This window comes from Aotus nancymaae, unplaced genomic scaffold (genome assembly GCF_030222135.1).
Source record: "Aotus nancymaae isolate 86718 unplaced genomic scaffold, 86718_ANA_hifiasm-v0.15.2.pri h1tg000051l, whole genome shotgun sequence".
NCBI classification, from domain to species: domain Eukaryota; kingdom Metazoa; phylum Chordata; class Mammalia; order Primates; family Aotidae; genus Aotus; species Aotus nancymaae.
Window position 1 is genome coordinate 15,743,739 of NW_026988465.1, and position 25,948 is coordinate 15,769,686.

A 25,948-nucleotide genomic window follows, 5' to 3' on the forward strand; every position below is an offset into this window, starting at 1 on the left:
GCTACAGATGAGAGCTAAATGTTTGCAAATATTTTGGAAATTGTTGAATGTTTTACAAAAAGGAAATATATGGCTTTTGGAATTTGTTCTCCCACTGTCTGTCACTTCACAAGTAGTACCAACGTTCAAATATTTTCCTTCTTGCAAGGGATCTTACTGAGCCAACCATAATGGAGCCTGTAATTCATGAGCCCAAAGTCCTCTGCTGTAAAAGCATCTACTTGCCCTACACTTCTATGATAAAAGGGGACACTGTTCGTTCGTTCGTTCGTTCCTTCCTTCCTTCCTTCCTCCATTCCTTCCTCGTTTCCTTCCTCCCTCCTTCCCTCTTCTTTTTTCCTTTATTTCTTTTTCATTTATTTAAAGACTTTATGTTTTTAGAAGATTTAAAGCTCACAGCAAAATTAGGAGGAATGTACAGAGATTTTCCATATAACCCTTGCCCCCACACATGCATGGTCTCCCTTATTATCTACATCCCCCTTCTGAGTGGTACAGTTGTTAGAATTAATAAGCCTACATTGACACGTCATTATCACTCAGAGTCCACAGTTTATACTAGGGTTCACATTGTATACTCTATGGGTTTGAAGAAACATATAGTGACATATATCCACCATTATAGTAGCATATAGAATAGTTTCACTCCCCTAAAAATACACTGTGCTCTGCCTATTCATCCCACAAACCCCCCACCCCCAGCTCCTGCCAACCACTGATCTTTTTACTGTCCTCATGGCTATGCCTTTTCCTGAATGTCATATAATTGGAGTAATAAGTATGTATCTTTTTCACATTGTCTTCTTTCACTTAATTATATGCATTTAAGTTTCCTCTATGTCTTCTGATGACTTCATAACCAAATTTTTTTAACACCGAATAACATTCCATGTCTGAATGTACCACAGTTTCTCCATTTATCAACTAAAGGACATTTTGATTGCTTCCAAGGTTTGGTAATCATGAATAAAACCGCTGTAAACACCTGCATACCAGTTTAGTCCACAAACTTATGTGTGGACATAAGTTTTCAACTCTTTTAGTAAATACCAAGGAGAGTAATTCCTAGCTCATATGGTAAGAAGCTGTTCAGTTTGGTAAGAAACTTCTGTCTTCCAAAGTTGCAGTACCTTTTGTATTCCCAACCAGCAAAGACTGACAGGACCTGGTGTTCCACATTCTTGTCAGCATGTGGTGTTGTCAGTGTTCCAGATTTTGGCCATTTGGATAGGTGTGTATTACTATCTCATTGTTTCAGTTTGTATTCTCCTGATGACATAAGAAGTAGTACATATTTTCATATGCTTATTTGTCACCTGTATATCTTCTTTGGTCAGATGTGTGTTGCAGTCTTTGGTTTATTTCTTTAAATCAGATTCTTTTCTTATTGTTGAGTTTTCAAGTTTCTGATATATTTTGATACATATAAACAATATATCAAAATAGATGATATACATTTATATATTAATATATTAATTTGATACAAAAATATTTGCAAAAAGACTCATGATAAAGACCTATATAATAGTACTAATAGGACTATATAATAGTCCTTTATAACATTTGTCTTTTTGTAAATATTTTCTCCCAGTCTGCGGCTTGTCTTCTTCTTCTCTTTTCATTGTATTTAACAAACCAGAAGTTTTTTTTTAATTGTAGCTTACCAATTTTTATCTCATAATTTATGACTTGTATTTTATTCAAAAAGTCGTTACCATACCTGAAGTCTTTTATATTTTCTTTGATGTTACCTTTTAAGAGCTTCATAGTTTTTCTTTTTTTCATTTAGGTCTATGATCCATTTTTGTGTTGATTTTTGTAAAGCGTGTATGGTCTTTGTCTAGTTCATTGTTTGCATGTGGCTGTCCAGTTCTAGCACAGTTCACTGAAAGACCGTCAGTTGCCTATCTTTGTTTTGGGACTATTTTTGGGCTCTCAGTTCTCTTCTATTGATCTATTTCTTTATTCTTTAGCCAATATGACATTATGGTTGGTTTCTATAGCTTAATATTAAGTCCTGAAGTCATGTAGTGTCAGTTCTCAGACTCCATCCTTCTTCTGCTTCAATTTTGCATCAGCAATTCTGGGTTTTTGCCTCTCCATAAAAACATTACAATCATTTTGCTGATATCAAAAAAATAACTTGCTGGGATATTGATTAGGATTGCATTGAATCTGTATATCAATTTGGGAGTAACTGACTGACGTCTTGAAAAAACTGAGCCTTCCTAACTGTGAACATGGAATAGCTCTCCATTTATTTAGTTCTTTCTTCATTTCATTAATCAGAGTTTCAATGTTTTCCTCATATATATCTTACATATATTTTATTATATTAATAATTAACTATCTTATTTTGGGGGATGCAAATGTAAATGGCATAGTGTTTTAAATCCAGAATTTCCCTTGCTCATTGCTCGTATATAGGAAAGCAGTTGACTTTTGTATATGAATCTTACATCCTACAACTTTGCCATAATTGTGTAACAGTGTTTTTGTTTCATGAATTTTTAAAGATTTTCTTCATAAATGATTATGTCATCTGCAAACAAAAACAGTTTTATTTTCCTTTCCTGTCTGTATACTTTTTGTTTCCTTTCCTTGTATTCTTACATTAGCTAGTACTTGAACATAATGCTCAAAAGTAGTGGTGAGAGAAGACAGCCTGTGTTCCTCTAATCATCAAGTCATTGGAGAAGATTCAGATTTCTCCTCATTAATTAAGATGTTAGCTGTAGGTTTTTGTAGATTTCTCTTTTAAATTTATCAAGTTAAAGACATTCCAGAGTTTTCATCATAAATGGGTATTGGATTTTTAAATTTGTTTTTTCTGCATCTATTGATATGATCATGTGATTTTTCTTTATTACAATGTTATGTGATAGAATATATTGGTTGATTTTTTTTTATTATACTTTAAGTTCTTGGGTACATGTACAGATTGTGCTGGATTGTTAAATAGGTATACACATGCCATGGTGGTTTGCTGCATCCATCCTCCTGTCACCTACATTAGGTATTTCTCATAAGGTTATCCCTCCCCAATCCCCCTACCCCCTGCTGTACCTGCTCTAGTGCCCCCACCCCCGCAACAGGCCCTGGTGTGTGATGTTCCCCTCCCTGTGTCCATGTGTTCTCATTGTTGAACACCCACTTATGAGAACATGCAATGTTTGGTTTTCTGTCCTTGTGTCAGTTTGCTGAAAATGATGGTTGCCAGCTTCATCCATGTCCCTGAAAAGGACGTTAACTCATCGTTTTTTATGGCTGCATAGTATTCCATGGTGTATATGTGCCACATTTTCTTTATCCAGTCTATCATTGATGTGCATTTGGGTTGGTTCCAAGTCTTTGCTATTGTAAACAGTGCCACAGTGAACATACATGTGCATGTGTCTTTATAATAGAAGGATTTATAATCCTTTGGGTAAATGCCCAGTAATGGGATTGTGGGTCAAATGGTATTTCTATTTCTAGATCCTTGAGAAATTGCCACACCATCTTCCACAATACTTGAACTGATTTATACTCCAAGCAACAGTGTAAAAGTGTTCCTATTTCTCCACATCCTTTCCAGCATCTGTTGTCTTCAGATTTTTAATGATCACCATGCTAACTAGTGTGAGATGGTATCTCAATGTGGTTTTGTGTTTGTAGACTATATAAATGTCTTATTTTGAAAAGTGTCTGTTCATGTCCTTAGCCCACTTTTGAATGAGTTTGTTTGTTTTTTTCTGGTAAATCTGTTTAAATTCTTTGTAGATTCTGGTTATTAGCCCTTTGTCAGATGGGTAAATTGCAAAATTTTTTTCCCATTCTGTTTGTTGTTGGTTCTCTCTAATGTTTGTTTCTTTTGCTGTACAGAAGCTCTTTAGTTTAATTAGATCCAATTTGTCTATTTTGGCTTTTGTTACCATTACTTTTGGTGTTTTAGTCATGAAGTCCTTGCCAATTCCTGTGTCCTGAATGGTATTGCCTAGGTTTTCTTCTAGGGTTTTTATGGTGTTAGGTCTTATGTTTAAATCTTAAATCTATCTGGAGTTAATTTTTGTATAATGTGTAAAGAAAGGGTCCAGTTTCAGCTTTCTACATGTAGCTAGCCAGTTTTCCCAACACCGTTTATTAAACAGGGAATCTTTTCCCCAATGCTTGTTTTTGTCAGGTTTGTCAAAGATCAGATGGTTGTAGATGTGTAGGGTTGCTTCTAAGGCCTCTGTTCTGTTCCATTGGTCTATATCTCAGTTTTGGTACCAGTGCCTTGCTGTTTTGATTACTGTAGCCTAGCAGTATAGTTTGAAGTCAGGTAGCATGATGCCTCCAACTTTGTTCTTTTTGCTTAGGATTGTCTTGGCTATGTGGGCTCTTTTTTGGTTCCATATGAAGTTTAAGGTGGTTTTTTCCACTTCTGTGAAGAAGGTCAATTGTAGCTTGATGGGGATAGCATTGAATGTATAAATTACTTTGGGCAGTATGGCCATTTTCATAATATTGATTTTTCCTAACCGTGAGCATGGAATGTTTTTCCATCTTTCTGTGTCTTCTCTTATTTCCTTGAACAGTGGTTTGAAGTTCTCCTTGAAGTGGTCCTTCATGTCATTTGTTAGTTGTATTCCTAGGTATTTTGTACTCTTTGTAACAATTGGGAATGGGAGTTCACTCATAATTTGGCTCTCTGTTTGTCTGTTATTGTTGTATAGAAATGCTTGTAATTTTTTTATCCTGAGACTTTGCTGAAGTTGCTTATCATCTTAAGGAGATTTTGGGCTGAGATGATGGGGTCTTCTAAATGAACAATCATATCATCTGCAAATAGAGACAATTTGACTTCCTCTTCCTGATTGAATATGCTTTCTTTTTTTTTTTTTTTTTTTTGAGGGTTTTTGTTTTGTTTTGTTTTTGTTTTTGTTTTTGTTTCTGTTTTTTTGCCTGATTGCTCTGGCTAGAACTTCCAATACTATGTTGAATAGGAGTGGTGAGAGAGGGCATCCTTGTCTAGTGCCAGATTTCAAAAGGAATGCTTCTAGTTTTTACCTATTCAGTATGATATTGGCTGTAGTTTGTCATAAATAGCTTTTATTATTTTTAGATACATTCCATCAACACCTAGTTTATTGAGAGTTTTTAGCATAAAGGGCTGTTGAATTCTGTGTAAGGCCTCTGCATCTATTGAGATAATCATGTAGTTTTTTTCTTTGGTTATGTTTATGTGATGGATTATTTATAGATTTGCATATGTTGAACCAGCCTTGCATTCCAGGGATGAAGACAACTTCATCATGATGGATAAGGTTTTGATATGCTGTTGGATTCGGTTTGCCAGTATTTTATTGAAAATTTTTGCATCTATGTTCTTCATGGATATTGGCCTGAAATGTTCTTTTTTAGTTCTGTCTCTGCCAGGTTTTGGTATCAGGATGATGTTGGTCTTATGAAGTGAGTTAGGGAGGATTCCTTCTTTTTGTATTGTTTGAAATAGTTTCAGAAGGAATGGTACCAGCTCCTCTTTGTATGTCTGCTAGAATTTGGCTGTGAACCTGTCTGGTCCTGGACTCTTTTTGGTTGGTAGGCTATAAATTGCTGCCTCAAGTTCAGACCTTGTTATTGGTCTATTCAGGGATTCAACTTCTTCCTGGTTTAGTCTTGGGAGGGTGTGAGTGTCCAGGAATTTATCCATTTTTTCTAGATTTACTGGTTTATATGCATAGAGGTATTTGTAGTCATCTCTGTTGGTAGTTTGTATTTCTGTGGAATCAGTGGTGATATCCCCTTTATCATTTTTTATTGTGTCTAGTCAATTCTTCTCTGTCTTCTTTTTTATTAGTCTGGCTATTGGTCTATCTATTTTATTGATCTTTTGAAACAACCACCTCCCTGATTTATTGATTTTTTTAAAGGGTTTTTTGTGTTTCTATCTCCTTCAGTTCTGCACTGATTTTAGTTATTTCTTGTCTTCTGCTAGCTTTTGAATTTGATGTTGTTCCTTTAGTTCTTTTAATTTTGATGATAGGGTGTCAATTTTAGATCTTTCCTCACTTCTCATGTGGGCATTTAGTGCTATAAATTTCTCTCTAGACACTGCACTAAATGTGTCCCAGAGATTCTGGTACGTTTTGTCTTTGTTTTCATTGGTTTCGAAGAAAATCTTTATTTCTGCCTTCATTTCATTATTTATTCAGTAGTCATTTAGGATCAGGTTGTTCAGTTTCTATGCAGTTGTGAGGTTTTGAGGGAGTTTCTTAATTCTGAGTTCAAATTTGATTGTTCTGTGGTCTGAGAATCTGGTTGTTATGATTACCATTCTTTGCATTTGCTGAGGAGTGTTTTACTTCTAATTATGTGATCAATTTTAGAATAAGTGCATCGTGGTACTGAGAGCAATGTATATTCTGTCGATTTGGGATGGAGAGTTCCGTAGATGTGTATTAGGTCCACTTGGTCCAGATATGAGTTCAAGTCCTGGATATCCTTGTTAATTTACTATCTTGTTGATCTGTCTAATATTGACAGTGGATGTGTTAAAGTCTCCCACTATTATTGTGTGGGAGTCTAAGTCTCTTTGTAGATTGTTAAGAACTTGCTTTATGTATCTGGGTGCTCCATTATTGAGTGCATATATTTTTACAATAGTTAGCTTTTTGTTGCATTGATCCCTTTACCATTATGTAATGCCCTTTTTTGTCTCCTTTAATCTTAGTTGGTTTAAAGTCCATTTTATCAGAGACTAGTATTGCAATCCCTGCTTTTCTTTGCTCTCCACTTGCTTGGTAAATTTTCCTCCATCCCTTTATTTTGACTTCATGTGTGTCTTTGCATGTGAGATGGGTCTCCTGAATACAGCACACTGATGGATCTTGACTCTTTATCCAATTTGCCCATCTGTGTCTTTTGAATGTGGCATTTAACCTGTTTACATTTAGGGTTAATATTGTTACATGTGGATTTGCTGGTTTCTTTTGCCCATTAGTTGATGCAGTTTCTTCATTGTGTTTATGGTCTTTACCATCTAGTATGTTTTTGCAGTGATTGGTACTGGTTGTTCCTTTCCATGTTTAGTGCTTCCTTCAGGAGCTCTTGTAAGGCAGGCCTGGTGGTGACAAAATCTCTCAACAATTGCTTGCCTGTAAAGGATTTTATTTCTCCTTCATTTATGAAGCTTATTTGGCTGGATATGAAATTCTAGGTTGAAAGTTTTTTTTTTTAAGGATGTTGAATGTTGGCCCCCACTCTCTTTTGGTTTGTAGGGCTTCTGAGGAGAGATCCACTGTGAATCTGATGGGCTTCCCTTTGTGGGTAACCTGACCTTTCTCTCTGGCTGCCTTTAGCACATTTTCCTTCATTTCAACCCTGGTGAATCTGACAATTATGTGCCTTGGGGTTGCTCTTCTTGAGGAATATCTTTGTGGTGTTCTCTGTATTTCCTGTATTTGAATGTTGGCCTGCCTTGCTAGATTGGAAAAGTTCTCCTAGATAATATCCTGGAGAGTATTTTCCAGCTTGGATTCATTCTCTCCATTTCATTCAGGTACACCGATCAAACTTAAATTAGATCTTTTCACATAATCCCATATTTCTTGGAGGCTTTGTTCATTTCTTTTCACTCTTTTTACTCTAATCTTGCCTTCTCATTTTATTTCATTGAGTTGATCTTCAATCTCTGATATCCTTTCTTCTGCTGGATCAATTCAACTGTTAAAACTTGTGTATGCTTTGCAAAGTTCTCATGCTATGTTTTTCGGCTCCATCAAGTCATTTATGTTCTTCTCTAAGCTGGATATTGTAGTTAGCATTTTATGTAACCTTTTTTCAAGGTTCTTAGTTTCTTTGCATTGTATTAGAACATGCTCCTTTTAGCTCAGAGAAGTTTATTATTACCCACCTTCTGAAGCCTGCCGCTTTCAATTTATCAAGCTCATGCCCCATCCAGTTTTGTTCCCTTGCTGATGAGAAGTTGTGTTCCCTTGGAGGAGGAGAGGGGTTCTGGTTTCTGGTGATTGCATCCTTTTTTTGCTAGTTTCTTCCCATCTTCATGGATTTATCTACCTTTGGTCTTTGAAGTTGGTGACTTTCGGATGGGGTCTCTGAGTGGAAGTCCTTTCTGTTGATGTTGAAGCTATTTCTTTCTGTTTTCTAGTTTTCCTTATGACAGTCAGACCCCTTTGCTGCAGGACTACTGGAGGTCCACTCCAGACCCTGCTTGCCTGGGAATCACTCACAGGGGCTGCAGAACAGCAAGGATTGCTGCCTGTTCCTTCTCTGATAGCTTCATCCCAGAAGCGTACCCACCAGATGTCAGCCAGACCTCTCTTTTATGAGGTGTCTTTTTGGATATACAGGGGTCAAAAAGCTACTTGAGGAGGCAGTCTGTCTATTATCAGAGCTCAAGTGCTGTGCTGGGAGCTCCATTGCTCCCTTCAGAGCTGCTGGGCAGGGATGGTTAAGTCTGCTGAAGTGGAACTCACAACTGCCCCTTTTCCCAGGTACTCTTTCCCGGAAAGGTGGAGCTTTATTTATAAGTCTCTGATGGGCTGCTGCCATTTTTCAGAGATGCCCTGCCGAGCAAGTGGGGAGTCTAGTCACAGTCTGTTTACAGAGGCCTTGCTGAGCTGCCACAGGCCCCTCCCAGCTGCCATATAAACTTCCTTGAGATTTTGTTTACACTGGCAAGATTAGAACTGTCTCGATAATGGAGGACACCCCTTCCCATACCAAGCTCCACAGTCCCAGGTTGAGCTCAAACTGCTGTTCTGGCTGCAAAAATCTCAAGCCAGTGGATTTCAGTTTGCTGGTCTTTGTAGGGTGGGACCCACTGAGCCAGATTACTTGGCTCCTTGCCTGTGTCCCCTTTTTTTCAGGGGAGTGGGCAGTTCTGTCTCACAGGCGTTCCAGGCACCAGCTAAAACAGCCACCCAGTTTTGTGCTGGAAACTCACAGCGCTGGTGTTGTCAGCACCAGTGGGAATCTCCTGGTCTGTGGGCTGTAAAGACCATGGGAAAAGTGCAGTATCTGAGCCAAAGTGCCACAGCGTCCAGAAAAGTCTCCGATTGCCTCCCTTGAGTAGTAGGGGGGTCCTCCAGCCCCTTGCACTTCTCAGGTGTGGCAACACTCCATCCTGCCTCATTTTGCCCTCTTTGGGCTACACCCACTGTCCAACCAGTCCCATTGAGATGAACATGGTACCTCGGTTGGAAATGCAGAGATCACTTTCCTTCTGGGAACTGCACTCCAGAGCTGTTCCTATTCGGCCATCTTGGCAGAAGTCCAGCACAGTGATTGATATTTAAATGTTTATTCAGCCTTGACTATCTGGGATAAATCTTACTTGGTGATGGTATATACTTCTTTTTATACACTGTTGGATTTGATTTGCCAGTTGTTTTTTTTTGTTTTTTTTTTTTTTGAGGATTTTTACATCTACGTTAATGAGAGAAATTGGTTTGTACTTTTACTTCCTTTTAACACCCTGTCTTGATTTTAGTATTAGGGTTATTCTTGCCTCATCAATGAGTTAGGAGGTATTCCCTCTGCTTCTGTTCTCTAAAGGAGAGCATAGAAAATTGGAATAATTTCTTTCTTAAATGTGTGGTAGAATTCACCAGTGAATACACCTGGGCCTGATGTTTTGTGTTTTAGAAATTTTAAAATTAGGAACTCAAGTTTTTAATAGACGGAAGTTAACTCACATTGTGTATTATTTTTGTGGAATTTTTGGCAAATTGTATCTTTCAGGGAATTGATTCACTTCATTTAGATTATCAAACTTGAGAGCATAGAGTTGTTTATACTATTCCTTTATTATCCTTTTAATATTTATGGGATCTGTAGTATTGTTCTCTGTTTCATTTCTGATGTTAGTAATTTATATTTTTTCTCTTTTTGCATATTAGGCATGGGAAGAGGCTAATTTTATTGATCTTTTCAAAGAAACAGCTTTGGGTTTCATCGCTTTACCCTATTGATTTCAGGTTTTTAATTTCATTAATTTCTGCTCTAATTTTTATTATGGCTTTTCTTCTGCTTACTTTAGATTTTATTTGCTTTTCCTTTTCTTGTTTCCTAAGGTAGAAACTTAGATTGTTGATTTCAGATTTTTCTTCTTTTCTAATATGTGCAGTCAATGCTATAAATTTCCCTCTAACCTTTGCTTTTGTACATTCCACAAATTTTGATTTGTGTTTTCCATTTTTGTTTAGTTCAAAATATTTTTAAATGTGTCTTGAGATTTCTTCTTTAATTCATTTGTTATTTAGAAGTATGTTGTTTATTCTTCCTGTATTTTGGGATTATCACTTATGTTTCTCATTAATTTCTAGGTTAATTCTATTTTGGTCTGAGAGAAGAACGTATGTGATTTTTATTTTTTTAAGTGTATTAAGATATATTTTATGGCCCACAATGTGGTCTACCTTGGTAAATGTTCTATGTGAACTTGAGAAAAATGTGTTTTCTGCTGTTGTTGCATGACTTAGTCTATAGAAGTTGATTATATCCAGCTGATTGATGGTATTGTTGAATTCAAATATATCTTTGCTGCCACTGCCTGCTGGATTTCTTTATTCATAGAGGGTATTGAAGTCTCCCACTGTAAAAGTGAGTTCACCTTTTCCTTCTTGAAGCTGTATGAGATTTTGCTTTATGTAGTTTGACTGTCTGTTGTCACATTAAGAATTGTTATGCTGTGGTGGGCATGGTGGCTCACGCCTGTAATCCCAGCACTTTGGGAGGATGAGGCAGGCAGATCACGAGGTCAAGAGTTCGAGACTAGCCTGGCCAACATAGTGAAACCCCGTCTCTACTAAAAATACAAAAATTAGCCAGGCATGGTGGCACACACCTGTATTCCCAGCTACTTGGGAGGCTGAGGCAGGAGAATCACTTGAACCCAGGAGATGGAGATTGCAGTGAGCCAAGATCATGCCACTGCACTCCAACCTGGGCAACAGAACAAGACTCTGTTTCAAAAAAAAAAAAATCTTGTAGCATTGACTGCTTTATTGTAACGTAATGCTTCTCTTTATCTCTCATAACACTCCTTGCACATGTGTGTGTGTGTATGTGTGTGAGCATGGCATATCTTTCTCCATCCATTTACTTTTAATCTATGTGTGTCTTTGTATTTACAATGGGTTTCTTGTAGACAAAATATGGTTGTGTCTTGTTTTTAATTCATTCTGACATTATTTCTTTTTAAACTAGATCATTTAGACCATTGACATTCAAAGTGATTATTAACATTTAGATATTTAGATTAATATTTACTTGCAACAGTTCTCTATTTCTTTTTCTGTGTTCTTGTTTTTGTCCTTTTCTCTGCTATATGTGGTTTTAATTGAGCATTTTATGATACCATTTTCTCTCTTTTTTAGCAAATCAGTTATGCTTCATTTTTAATATTTTAGTGGTTACCCTAGAGTTTGTAGTGTATATTTACAATTACATATTCTATATACATAAGCACACATAATCATTATGGTTTAGATTTTTGTATCCTCTCCAAAATTCGTAGGTTGAAACCTAATCCCCTAGTCTCCAATGTGATAGTATTGAAAGGTAGGGTCTTTAAGAGGTAATTAAGTAATAAAGGCAGAGTCCCCAGAGATGAGATTAGGACTCTTATAAAAAGGCTTAAGGTGAAAGAGGACATATAATTCGTCTCTTGCCCTTCTCCCTTATGTCATGTGAGGACACAGTGTTCCTTCCCTACTGAAGCTGGAGAAAGAAGGGCCTTGCCAGATGCCGGTGCCTTGGCCTTAGACTTTCCAGCATCCAGAACTGTGAGAAATAAAATCTGTTCATTATACATTACCTAGTCTTTGGTGTTCTGTTATAGCAGCAGAAAATGAGCTAGGACAGGAATCAAATACATTGCTGTTATAAATTTTAAAGAAACTGTTGTCTGTTCAATCAATTAAGAATAAGAAAAACAAAAATTTGTATTTCATCTTCATTCATTCTTTTGTTAATACTCTTCTTTATGTAAATCTGAGTTCTGAACTATATTATTTTCCTTCTTTCTAAGGAACTTCTTTTAACATTTCTTACATGGCAGTTCTACTGGCAAGAAATTCCTTAATTTTTGTTTTTCTGAGAAAGTCTTACTACGTCTTCAGTTTTAATACCCCACCTTTCAATACTATCACATTGGAGATTAGGGGATTAGGTTTCAACTTATGAATTTTGGAGAGGACCTAAAAATCCAAACCATAATGATTATGCTTATGTATATAATATATAATTGTAAATATGCACTACAAACTCTAGGGCAACCACTAAAAAATAAAAAAAGAAGCATAACTGATTTGCTAAGAAAGGAGAGGAAATGGTATCATAAAATGCTCGATTAATACCACATATAGCAGAAAAAGGACATAACTACATCTTCAGTTTTGAAGGGTAATTTTTCAGGATACAGAATTCTAGGTTAGTGGGTTTTTTGTCTCAGCACGTTAAAAATCTCTTCCACTCTCTTCTTACATGTAATATTTCTGAGGCAAAAATCATATATAATTATTTTTCTTGTTCCTCTAAAGGTAAAGTGTTTTTATCCTCTGGTGTTTTCAGGGCTTTTCCTTCATCTTTGGTTTTCTGCAGTTTGAAAATAATGTGCCTAGGGAGCTGGGACAAGGTGGCTTACTAGATACAACCAGGAAGTGCTGTTCCCACAAAAGAGACCAAATTATTCAGTAAACCATCATAACTTGGGTATATTTTCAGATAGAAAATTCCAAGAGTGGATGTAGAAGCAATACTGAAACTGAAGCTAAAGAGGAAGGAAGGCAGCAAATCGCACTGCCATGTGTGTACCTATGCAACAGTCTTGCATGTTCTTCACATGTACCCCAAAACCTAAAATGCAATAAAAAAAAAAGAAAAAAAAGAGGAAGGAAGTTTGGACCCCTGAGTGGGGTGCTAGGAGTGCTAGGAGTAGTTTCTGGCTCAATGGCTAATGGGAAAAAGATGAGTAAGGGAACTAAAGGGTGGCTCACTCTTACTGTGAACTCCTAGATCCTAGCTATGAGAGACTCTGCATCCCCCATGGTTGTGTGAACAGGCATAGGGATCTACCTGTCCACAGAAACAGAAACAGACAAGAGATAGGCCTTCAGATGACACAGAGCTGGAAAGCTTTTTTGAGCTGGGCAGCTTTGCCAGAGAGTGGCCATGTATATCCATCCCCCAGGGCTCCCTATCACTTTCCAGGAGCTTGAAGCTTCAACTGACCTCTGAGCAAGGAGACAGCAGGCTAGCTCCCCACGGGACCTAGGATGCATCTGTTCCAATGGGAAGATGCAAGCTCCTCGGCCCACCAGCCCTTCCCATGGCTAGTCACCCTGCAGGAGCAGGTGCACAGTGCAGCCCTTGCATGCCATACTGAGTGCATTTCTGTACCTGAGTACTTTCCTGGTGACCTGGGAGCATGTATAATCCCCCTGTGCAATTGGAAATCAACCTCAAGCTGTGGGATGTTCTGTTCTCCCAAGGGATGTGGCGTTCAGCTGGGGAATATGGAGATCTGTGGCTAATAGAGGAGCGGTGGAGAACCACAACTTTTATAGCACTGAGAAGGGCAAGATGCATGGGTTCCTGGGCCAGGGCAGGAGTGGGGCATGCTATCCTCTACAAGGACAGTTCAGAAAGGGTGTGGCATACCTCCCTGCTGCAGCCTCTGCATGAGGGAGCCCCACAGCCCAGAACATCTAACAAAAGTAATGTGGATGCAGGGCCAATGATCAGAAGTGGCTCCCAAAGTCTCAGGAATGAACCTGGTGAGGAGGCTATGCCCCACCTCAACCACAGAGCACACTTTGAATGTGAGAAAATACAAAAGATCTGTGAGTGTGGGTATTAACATAGTTTCCAACCATTACTCTGAAGTGCGATCTACTGGATTGTAGCCCAAAAGACAATGCCATAAAGATTGCCACTAATTTATATACCTGTGAACACAACTGTGAGAATTCATCCACACATAAAGGTCCTGTACAGAGACCTGACCCTATGAAAGCACCAGAAACAAAGCCAACTGCTTATACCCCACTTACACCGAAGTTAAAGGAACACCAACCACCCAGATGAGAATCATTGCAAGAACTCTGGTTATTCGAAAAACTAGAGTGTTCCCTTACCTCCAGATGAATTCAGTAGCTCCCCAGCAATGGTTATTAACCACTTTAAAGTGACTGAAGTGGCAGACAGCATTCTGAATTTGACTGGCATGGAAACTTATCAAGATTGAGGATAAAGTTGAAACTAAATCCAGAGTCCAGTAAAATAAACCAAGAGCTGAAAGATGCAATAGCCATTTAAAGAAAGAACCAAACTAAAGTTTTACAGCCAAAAATCTCACTACAAGAATTTCATAATACAATCAAAAGTATTAATATTGATAGAGCTGAGGAAAGAAATCTCAGGAGTTCAAAGGCTGGTTCTTCAAATCAACTCAGACGAGAAAGAAAAAAGAATTTTAATGAGCAAAACCTCTGAGAAATATGGGATTATGTAAAGATACCAAATCTTTGACTCATTGGCATTCCTAAGACAGAAGGAGAGAGAATGTGCAACTTAGAATATATGTTTGAGGAAGGTAATTAGGTCATTCTTTTGTAGAGAAAAGAAGTTTAATTGGCTCATAGTTTTACAGGCTGTATGCAAAGCATAACACAGGGATCTGCTTCTCGGGAGACCTCAGGAAGCTCCCAATTACGGCGAAAGTCATAGGGGAAGTAGGCATCTCACATGGGGGAGCAGGAGCAAGAGAAAGAGAGGGAGGTGCCACACACTTTTAAACAACCAGATCTTGCAGGAACTCATTCACTGTTACAAAGACAGCACCAAAAATGGTGCTAAACCATTCATGAGAAATCTACCCCCATGATCCAGTCACCTTCCTGCCTGGCCCTACCTCCAACATTGAGGATTACATTTCAACCTGAGATTTGGGCAGGAACAAATATCCAAAAACATCAAGAACATAGTCCACGATCTCTCTAATCTCACTAGAGAGATTTACATGCAAATGTAAGAGATACAGAGAGTCCCAGCTAGATACTATATAAGATGACTGTTTATCTCTAAGGTACAAGTCTGATTCACAGAGGTCAATGTAAAAGAAAAAATCTTAAATGCATCTAGAAAGAAGGGTTAATTCACATAAACAGGGAGTCCCATCAGGGTAGCAGCAGACCTCTCAGTAGAAGCCTTACAAGCTAGACAATACTGGTGGCTTATTTTTAACATCCTTAGAGGAAAGAAATTTCAACCAAGAGTTTTATATCCTCCCAAACTAAGCTTTATAAGTGAAGACGAATTAAAGTCTTTTCCAGACAGGTAATGCTAAGGTGATACCTTTCAACTAGACCAGCCTTACAAGAGGCCTTTAAGGGAGTGCTAAACATAGAAACAAAAGATCATTTTTTTTTTTTTGTATTTTTTTTTTTATTGCATTTTAGGTTTTGGGGTACATGTGAAAAACATGCAAAGTTGTTGCATAGGTGCATTCATGGCAGTGTGATTTGCTGCCTCCCTCCCGCTCACCCATATCTGGCATTTCTCCCCATGCTATCCCTCCCCAACTCCCCCCCACCGCTGTCCCCCCCCACTCCCCTGCAACAGACCCCGTGTATAGTGCTCCCCTCCCTGTGTCCATGTGTTCTCCTTGTTCAACACCCACCTATGAGTGAGAACATGTGGTGTTTGGTTTTGTGTTCTTGTGTCAGTTTGCTGAGAATGATGGTTTCCAGGTTCATCCATGTCCCTACAAAGGACGCGAACTCCTCATTTTTAATGGCTGCATAATATTCCATGGTGTATATGTGCCACATTTTTCCTGTCCAGTCTATCATCGATGGGCATTTGGGTTGGTTCCAGGTCTTTGCTATTGTAAACTGTGCTGCAATGAACATTCGTGTGCATGTGTCCTTATAGTAGAACGATTTATAATCCTTTGGATATATGCCCAGTAATGGGATTGCTGGGTCAAATGGAATTTCTATTTCTAGGTCCTTGAGGAATCGCCACACTGTTTTCCACAGTGGTTGAACTAATTTACACTCCCACCAACAGTGTAAAAGTGTTCCTATTTCTCCACATCCTCTCAAGCATCTATTTTCTCCAGATTTTTTAATGATCGCCATTCTAACTGGCGTGAGATGGTATCTCAATGTAGTTTTGATTTGCATTTCTCTAATGACCAGTGATGATGAGCATTTTTTCATATGTTTGTTGGCCTCTTGTATGTCTTCTTTTGTAAAGTATCTGTTCATATCCTTCGCCCATTTTTGAATGGGCTTGTTTGTTTTTTTCTTGTAAATCTTTTTTAGCTCGTTGTAAATTCTGGATATCAGCCCTTTGTCAGATGGGTAGGCTGCAAAAATTTTTTCCCATTCTGTTGGTTGCCGATTCACTCTATTGACTGTTTCTTTTGCCGTGCAGAAGCTGTGGAGTTTGATTAGGTCTCATTTGTCTATTTTGGCTTTTGTTGCCAATGCTTTTGGTGTTTTGGTCATAAAGTCCTTGCCTACGCCTATGTCCTGAATGGTTTTGCCTAGGTTTCCTTCTAGTGTTTTTATGGTGTTAGGCCTTATGTTTAAGTCTTTAATCCATCTGGAGTCAATTTTAGTGTAAGGTGTCAGGAAGGGGTCGAGTTTCTGCTTTCTGCATATGGTTAGCCAGTTTTCCCAACACCACTTATTGAACAGGGAATCCTTTCCCCATTGCTTGTTTTTATCAGGTTTGTCAAAGATCGGGTGGTTGTAGATATGTTGTGTTGCCTCCGACGCCTCTGTTCTGTTCCATTGGTCTATATCTCTGTTTTGGTACCAGTACCATGCTGTTTTGATTACCGTAGCCTTGTAGTAGAGTTTGAAGTCCGGTAGTGTGATGCCTCCTGCTTTGTTCTTTTTGCTTAGAATTGACTTGGCTATGCGGGCTCTCTTTTGGTTCTATATGAAGTTTAAGGTGGTTTTTTCCAGTTCTGTGAAGAAGGTCATTGGTAGCTTGATGGGGATAGCATTGAATCTGTAAATTACTTTGGGCAGTATGGCCATTTTCACGATATTAATTCTTCCTAACCATGAACATGGAATGTTTCTCCATCTGTTTGTGTCCTCTCTTATTTCGTTGAGCAGTGGTTTGTAGTTCTCCTTGAAGAGGTCCTTTACGTTCCTTGTTAGTTGTATTCCTAGGTATTTTATTCTCTTTGTAGCAATTGTGAATGGCAGTTCGTTCTTGATTTGGCTCTCTTTAAGTCTATTATTGGTGTATAGGAATGCTTGTGATTTTTGCACATTGATTTTGTATCCTGAGACTTTGCTGAAGTTGCTTATCAGTTTCAGGAGATTTTGGGCTGAGATGATAGGGTCTTCTAGATATACAATCATGTCGTCTGCAAATAGAGACAATTTGACTTCCTCCTTTCCTAATCGAATACCCTTTATTTCTTTTTCTTGCCTGATTGCTCTGGCTAGAACTTCCAGTACTATATTGAACAGGAGTGGTGAGAGAGGGCATCCTTGTCTAGTGCCCGATTTCAAAGGGAATGCTTCCAGTTTTTGCCCATTCAGTATGATATTGGCTGTTGGTTTGTCATAAATAGCTTTTATTATTTTGAGGTACGTTCCGTCGATACCTAGTTTATTGAGAGTTTTTAGCATAAAGGGCTGTTGAATTTTGTCGAAGGCCTTCTCTGCATCAATTGAGATAATCATGTGGTTTTTGTCTTTGGTTCTGTTTATGTGGTGAATTACATTTATAGACTTGCGTATATTGAACCAACCTTGCATCCCCGGGATGAATCCTACTTGATCATGGTGGATAAGCTTTTTGATGTGCTGTTGCAATTGGCTTGCCAGTATTTTATTGAAGATTTTTGCATCTATGTTCATCATGGATATTGGCCTGTAATTTTCTTTTCTTGTTGAGTCTCTGCCGGTTTTGGTATTAGGATGATGTTGGTCTCATAAAATGATTTGGGAAGGATTCCTTCTTTTTGGATTATTTGAAATAGTTTCAGTAGGAATGGTACCAGTTCCTCTTTGTATATCTGGTAGAATTCGGCTGTGAACCCATCTGGACCTGGGCTTTTTTTGGGTGGTAGGCTCTTAATTGCTGCCTCGACTTCAGACCTTGTTATTGGTCTATTCAGGGTTTCGACTTCTTCCTGGTTTAGGCTTGGGAGGAGGCAACTGTCCAGGAATTTATCCATTTCTTCCAGGTTTTCTAGTTTATGTGCATAGAGTTGTTTGTAATAATCTCTGATGATGGTTTGAATTTCTCTGGCATCTGTGATGATATCCCCTTTATCATTTTTTACTGCATCTATTTGGTTATTCTCTCTTTTCTTTTTTATTAGTCTGGCTAGTGGTCTGTCTATTTTGTTGATCTTTTCAAAAAACCAGCTCCTGGATTTATTGATTTTTTGAAGAGTTTTTCGTGTCTCTATCTCCTTCAATTCTGCTTTGATCTTAGTTATTTCTTGTCTTCTGCTAGGTTTTGAGTTTTTTTGATCTTGCTCCTCTAGCTCTTTCAATTTTGACAATAGAGTGTCAATTTTAGATCTCTCGTTTCTTCTCATGTGGGCACCTATTGCAATATATTTTCCTCTAGAGACTGCTTTAAATGTGTCCCAGAGATTCTGGTATGTGGTGTCTTCGTTCTCGTTGGTTTCGAAGAACATCTTTATTTCTGCCTTCATTTCAGTGTTTATCCAGTCAACATTCAGGAGAAAGTTGTTCAATTTCCATGAGGATGTGCGGTTCTGGGTTGGCTTCTGAATTCTGAGTTCTAACTTGATTGCACTGTGGTCTGAGAGACTGTTTGTTATGGTTTCCGTTCTTTTGCATTTGCTGAGGAGTGATTTACTTCCAATTATGTGGTCAATTTTAGAGTAGGTGTGATGTGGTGCTGAGAAGAATGTACATTCTGTGGATTTGGGGTAGAGAGTTCTGCAAATGTCTATTAGGTTTGCTTGGTCCAGATCTGAGTTCAAGTCCTGGATATCCTTGTTAATTTTCTGTCTCGTTGATCTGTCTAATATTGACAATGGGGTGTTGAAGTCTCCCACTATTATTGTGTGGGAGTCTAGGTCTCTTTGTAAGTCTTTAAGAACTTGCCTTATGTATCTAGGTGCTCCTGTATTAGGTGCATATATATTTAGGATCGTTAGCTCTTCTTGTTGCATTGATCCTTTTACCATTATGTAATGTCCTTCTTTGTCTCTTTTGATCTTTGTTGCTTTAAAGTCTATTTTATCAGAGATGAGAATTGCAACTCCTGCTTTTTTTTGTTCTCCATTTGCTTGGTAAATCTTCCTCCATCCCTTTATTTTGAGCCTTTGTGTATCCTTGCTTGTGAGGTGGGTTTCCTGGATACAGCACACTGATGGGTTTTGGCTTTTTATCCAATTTGCCAATCTGTGTCTTTTGATTGGGGCATTTAGTCCGTTTACATTTAGGGTTAATATTGTTATGTGTGAATTTGATCCTGTCATTTTGATGCTAGCTGGCTGTTTTTCCCATTGGTTGATGCAGATTCTTCATTGTGTTGATGCTCTTTACCATTTCGTGCATTTTTGGAGTGGCTGGTACTGGTTGTTTTTTTCTATGTGTAGTGCCTCCTTCAGGAGCTCTTGTAAAGCTGGTCTGGTGGTGATGAAATCTCTGAGTGCTTGCTTGTTCTCAAAGGATTTTATTTTTCCTTCACTTATGAAGCTTAGTTTGGCTGGATATGAAATTCTGGGTTGAAAGTTCTTTTCTTTAAGGATATTGAATATCGGCCCCCACTCCCTTCTGGCCTGTAGGGTTTCTGCTGAGAGAGCTGCTGTAAGTCTGATGGGCTTCCCTTTGTGGGTAACCCGACCTTTCTCTCTGGCTGCCCTTAGTATTTTCTCCTTCATTTCAACCCTGGTGAATCTGATGATTATGTGCCTTGGGGTTGCTCTTCTAGAGGAATATCTTTGTGGTGTTCTCTGTATTTCCTGGACTTGATTATTGGCCTGCCTTGCTAGGTTGGGGAAGTTTTCCTGGATAATATCCTGAAGAGTATTTTCCAGCTTGGATGCATTCTCTTCGTCACATTCAGGTACACCTATCAAACGTAGATTAGGTCTTTTCACATAGTCCCATATTTCTTGTTGACTCTGCTCATTCCTTTTTACCCTGTTTTCTCTAATCTTGCCTTCTCGTTTTATTTCATTGAGTTGATCTTTGACCTCTGATATCCTTTCTTCTGCTTGGTCAATTCGGCTGTTGAAACTTGTGCATGCTTCGCGAAGTTCTCGTGTTGTGTTTTTCAGCTCCATCAATTCGCTCATATTCCTCTCTAAGTTGTCCATTCTCGTTAACATTTCGTCAAGTCTTTTTTCAAGGTTCTTAGTTTCTTTGCATTGGGTTAGAACATGTTCTTTTAGCTCACGGAAGTTTCTTATTATCCACTTTCTGAAAGCTGATTCTGTCATTTCATCACGCTCATTCTCCATCCAGTCTTGTTCCCTTGCTGGTGAGGAGTTGTGCTCCCTTGTAGGAGGAGAGGTGTTCTGGTTTTGGGTGTTTTCATCCTTTTTGCGCTGGTTTCTTCCCATCTTTGTGGATTTATCCACCTATCGACTTTGTAGTTGCTGTCTTTCTGATTTTGGTAATTTTAAGTCTGTAGTAGCTGAACTCATAAACCCCCTTTTCTTCCCCCTAGGTGGTCTGTCCCAGGGAATTAGGGCTTTATGATTTTCCGCTGTTGCAATGGTTTTCCCTGCCCACAAGGTGGCAGCCTAGTCACACTCAGCCTGCAGAGGCTTCGTTGAGCTGCTGTGGGCAAATTGTCCTGGGAACTGCAGGGTGTTTCCCGGTGGGTGACGCCCCTCCTCCACAGAGCTGGACCGTCCCGTGTTCAGCCGTGTTTCCGGAGGTGTTCTCTTTGCCCAGGAAACTCTTGGGTTGAGTCCCTGCCTCAGCTCCCCTTGCTGGCCCAGAGGGGATCCGGTCTCGCTCACTCTGCACAAGGGGCCGCTGCTCCCTGCCTCGGGTGCAGGCAGAGCAGCCGCGCCAGTCCAACCAGCGGCGCTGGCAACCCGTGGAGCTTCTCCACCTGTGAGTCTCCTGGTCTGTGGGCAGTAAAAATCCGCTGCCCTGTGAGCTGCTGCATCAGCCAAAGCAGCGGCTCTGAGATTCGTGGCGCGCCCTTGCCCGGGAGTGTCCTGGCTTGAATCCCTGCTTCAGCTCCCCTTGCTGGCTCAGAAGTGATTCAGTCTCTCTCGCTCTGTACGTGGATCCGCCGCCCCCCACCTCAGGGCGTAGGCCAAGCGGCGCGCCACTCCGCTCAAACCAGCGGCGCTGGTGACCCGTGAGGCTCCTCCTCCTGTTAATCCCCTGGTCTGTGGTCAGTAAAAATCTGTCTGGAAATGCGTCGTCCACTCACCCTCTGCGCCTTCTTTCGGAGCTGCGATCCCGACTTCCTCCTAATCGGCCATCTTGAAAACCTCCAAAAGATCATTATTGGCCATGACAAAAACATACTTAAGCACATAGCTCACGGGCATAAATGTAAAGCAATGATATAATCGAGTCTACATAACAACCAGCTAACAACATGATGAAAGATCGAATTTTCACATATCTATACTGACCTTGAATGTTAATGGGCTAAATGCCCATGTAAGAGAAAGACCAGATAAAAACATAAGACCAAATCATCTGTTGTCTTCAAGAGACCAGTCTCACATGTAAGAACACCAACAGGCTCAAAGTAAAAGGATGGAAAAAAAATCTAGCATGCAATGGAAAACGTAAGAGAGCAAGAGTCACTATTTTTATATCAGATAAAACAGACTTTAAATCAATAAAAAGGAAGAAGGACAATGAAGGGCATTACATAATGTTAAAGAGTGCAATCTGACAAGAAGACTAAATTATCCTAAATATATATGCCCCCAACATTGGATCACCTATTTTAAAAAACAAGTTCTTCTTTCCCTATAAAAAAACTTAGACAACAAAACAATAACACAATAGTAGTGGAGATTTTAACTCCCCACTGATAGCATTAGATAGACCACCAAGACAGAAACTATCACAGAAACTCTGAGATTAAACTCAACATGACATAAGAGACATCTACAGAATATTCCACCCAATAACTATAGAATATATCCTTCTCATCTGCATATGGAATATGTTCTAAGATTGATCACTTACTCAGTGATAAGGCAACATTCAACAAGAAAAAAATGGAAATCAAACTAAGCACATTTTTGGACCATGGTGCATTACAAATAGAAGTAAATATCAACAAGACCTGTCAAAACTACATAAACATATGGAAATTAAACAGCTTGTTCCTAAATAATTCTTGGGTAAACACCGAAATTAAGATGGAAATTTAAAAAAAATTATTTGAAATTGACAAAATAGAAACAGAACTTACCAAAATCTCTGGGATGCAGCTATAGCAGTGTTAAGAGGAGAGTTTATAGCCATAAATATCTTCATCAGGAAGCTAGAAAGGTCTCAAATTGACAATCTAACTTTGCACCTAAAGGAACTAGAAATAAAAAGAACAAACCCGAAACTTAGCAGAAGAAAATACATAACTAAAAATAGAGAAAAACTTATGAACATTGAGATGTAAAAATCCATACAAAAGATCAGTGAAACCAAAAGTTGAAAAAAATTAAGAAGATTGATAGACTGCTAGTTTGAGTAACAAAGAAAAAAAGAGAAGATCCAAATAAGTACAATCTAGTTTGAGTAACAAAGAAAAAAAGAGAAGATCCAAATAAGTACAATCATAAATTACAATGATGATATTACAACCTATCCCACAGAAATAAAAAAGATCCTTAGAGAATACTATAAACAAATTTATACACACAATTTAGAAAATCTAGAGGAAATAGACAAATTCCTGGAAAAACACAATCTCTTAAGATTGAATCAGGAAGAGATTGAAATCCTGAATAGACAGATATTGAGCTCTATAATTGAAGTGGTAATAAACACCCTAGAAACATAATAAGCCCTAGACCAGATGGATTCACAGCTGAATTCTACCAGATGTACAAAGAACTGGTGCCAATCCTACTGAAACTATTCCAAAAAATCAAGAAGGAATTCCTCCTTAACATCTTATTCTGACAGAGACACAATGAAGAAAGAAAAATTTATGCCAACATCCCTGATGCACTTAGATGAAAAAACTCTCAACAGAATATTAGCAAACTGCATCTAGCAGTGCATCAAAAAGTTAATTCACCATGATCAACTAGGCTTTATTCATAGGATACAAGGTTGGTTCAACATACACAAATTAATATGATTCACCACATAAACACTATTAAAAATCATGATTGTCTCAATAGATGCAGAACAAATGATTAATAAAATCCCAAACCCCTTTATGATAAAAACCTTCAACAGACTAGGTATTAGAGGAGCACACCTCAGAATAACAAGAGCCATCTATGACAAATCCATAGCCAACATCATACTGAGTGGGCAAAATCTGGAAGTATTCCCCTTGAAAACTGGAACAAGGCAAGAATGCTCACTCTCACCACTCCTACTCAACATATTCCTGGAAGTCCTAGCCCGAGCAATTAGGCAAGAAAAAGAAATAAAAGGCATCCAAATAGAAAAATACAAGTCAAACTATCTCTTTTTGCTGACCACATGATTCTATACTTAGAAAACCCTGAAGACTCTGCCAAAAAGCCTACTAGAACTAATAAAAGATTTTAGCAAGGTTTCAGAATACAAAATCAATGTGCAGAAATTGGTGGCATTTCTATACACCATTAATATCAAGGCTAAGAGTCAAATCCCACTTACAATAGCTACAAAGAAAATGAAATAGCTACAAATACATCTAATAAATGAGGTGAAAAATCTCTACAATGAGAACTACAAGACAATGCTCAGAGAAATCAAAGATGACAAAAATAAATCAGAAAACAACCCATGCTCATGGAGTAGGAGAATCAATATTGTTAAAACGGCCCTACAGCCCAAAACTATTTACAGATTTAACACTATTCCTATCAAACTACCAACATCATTCTTCACAGTTAGAAAAAAATATTTTTAAATTGACATGGAACCAATAAAGAGCCCAACTAGCCAAAGCAATCCTGAGCAAAAAGAAAAAAGCCAGAGGCATCACTCTACCTGATAAGGTTTGGTGCTGTGTTGCCATTAAAGTCTCATGTTGAATTGTGTTGGAGGAGGGACCTGGTGGGAGGTGACTTGATCTTGGGGGTGGATTTATCCCTTGCTGTTCTCATGAGAGTGAGTTCTCACAAGATCTGGTTGCTTGAAAGTGTGTAGCACTTCCTTCTTCACTGTCTCCCTCTCTTTCTCCTGTCAGCATGTAAAGACGTGCTTGTTTCCCTTTCACCTTCCTCCATAATTGTAAGTTTCCTGAGGCTTTGCCAGCCATGCCTCCTGTACTCCATGACACTATAAAGATACATCAACCAAACATCATGATATTAGTACAAAAACAGCTGCATAGACCAGTGGAACAGAAAAGAAATCTCAGAAATAAAGCCACACCTACAACCGTCTGATCTTCAGCAGGGCTGACAAAGCAAGCAATGGGAAAAGGACTACCTATTCAATAAATGGTGCTGGGATAACTAGCGAGCCAACTGCCTTTCACCATATACAAAAATTAAGATAGATTAAATATGTAAATGTAATAAACTATAAAAAGTTTAGAAGAAAACCTAGGAAATACCTTTCTTGGCATCAGCCCTGGTAAATAAATTTTAGCTAAGTCCCTCCAAATAATTGCAACACAACAAAAATGGACAGGTGGAAGCTAATTAAACTAAAGAGCTTCTGTACAGCAGAAGAAATTATCCACAAAGTGAACAAACAACCTACAGAATGGGGAAAAAAAATCTGCAAACCATGCATCTGACAAAGGTCTAATATCCAGCTTCTATAAGGAAATTAACAAATTAACAAGCAAAAGCCAACCCTGTTAAAAAATAGGCAAAGGACTTGAACAGATACTTCTCAAAAGAAGACATTTAAGTGGCCAGTAAATATATGAAAACATGTTCATCATTAGTAATAATCAGAGAAATGCAAATCAAAACCAAAGTAAGATGCCATCTCACACTAGTCAGAATGACTATTATGAAAAAAGTCAAAAAATGACAGATGCTGGTGAGGTTGCAGAGAAAAAGGAATGCTTATGCACTGCTAGTAGGAATATAAATTAGTTCAGCCACTGTGGAAAACAGTTGGGAGATTTCTCAGAGGACTTCAAACAGAACTACCATTTGACCCAGCAACCCTGTTAGTCAGAATATACCCCAAGGAATATAAATTGTTCTATGATAGGTTGCATGTATGTATATGTTCATTGTAGCACTATTCACAATATCAAAGACATGGAATCAGCATAAATGCCCATCAATGGTGGACTGGATAATGAAAATATGGTACTTTTATACCATGGAATACTACATAGCCATCAAAAAAAACCCCAAATCATGCCCTTTGCAGCATCATGAATGGAGCTGGAGGCCATTATCCCATGTGAACTAACATAGGATCAGAAAACCAAACACTGCATATTCTCACTTACAAATGGGAGCTAAACATTGAGTACAGATGGACACAAAGAAGAGAACAATAGACAGTGGGGCCTACTTGAGGATAGTGGGTGGAGGAGGTATTATGCTAACTACTTATCAGGTATTATGCTTGTTACTTGGCTGACAAAGTAATCTGTTCACCAGTCCCCTGCAAACACATAATTTACCTATTTAATGAGATTTAGAAGCAACCTAAGTGTCCTTCAACAGATGAATGGATAAAGAAGACGTGGTACATATACCCAATGCCATAGAAAAACAAGATCCTACCATTTGGAAAAACATGGTTGAAATTGGAGGTCATTAATTGAAATGAGCCATAGAAAGACATACTTCACATGTTCTCAGTGATTTGTGGGA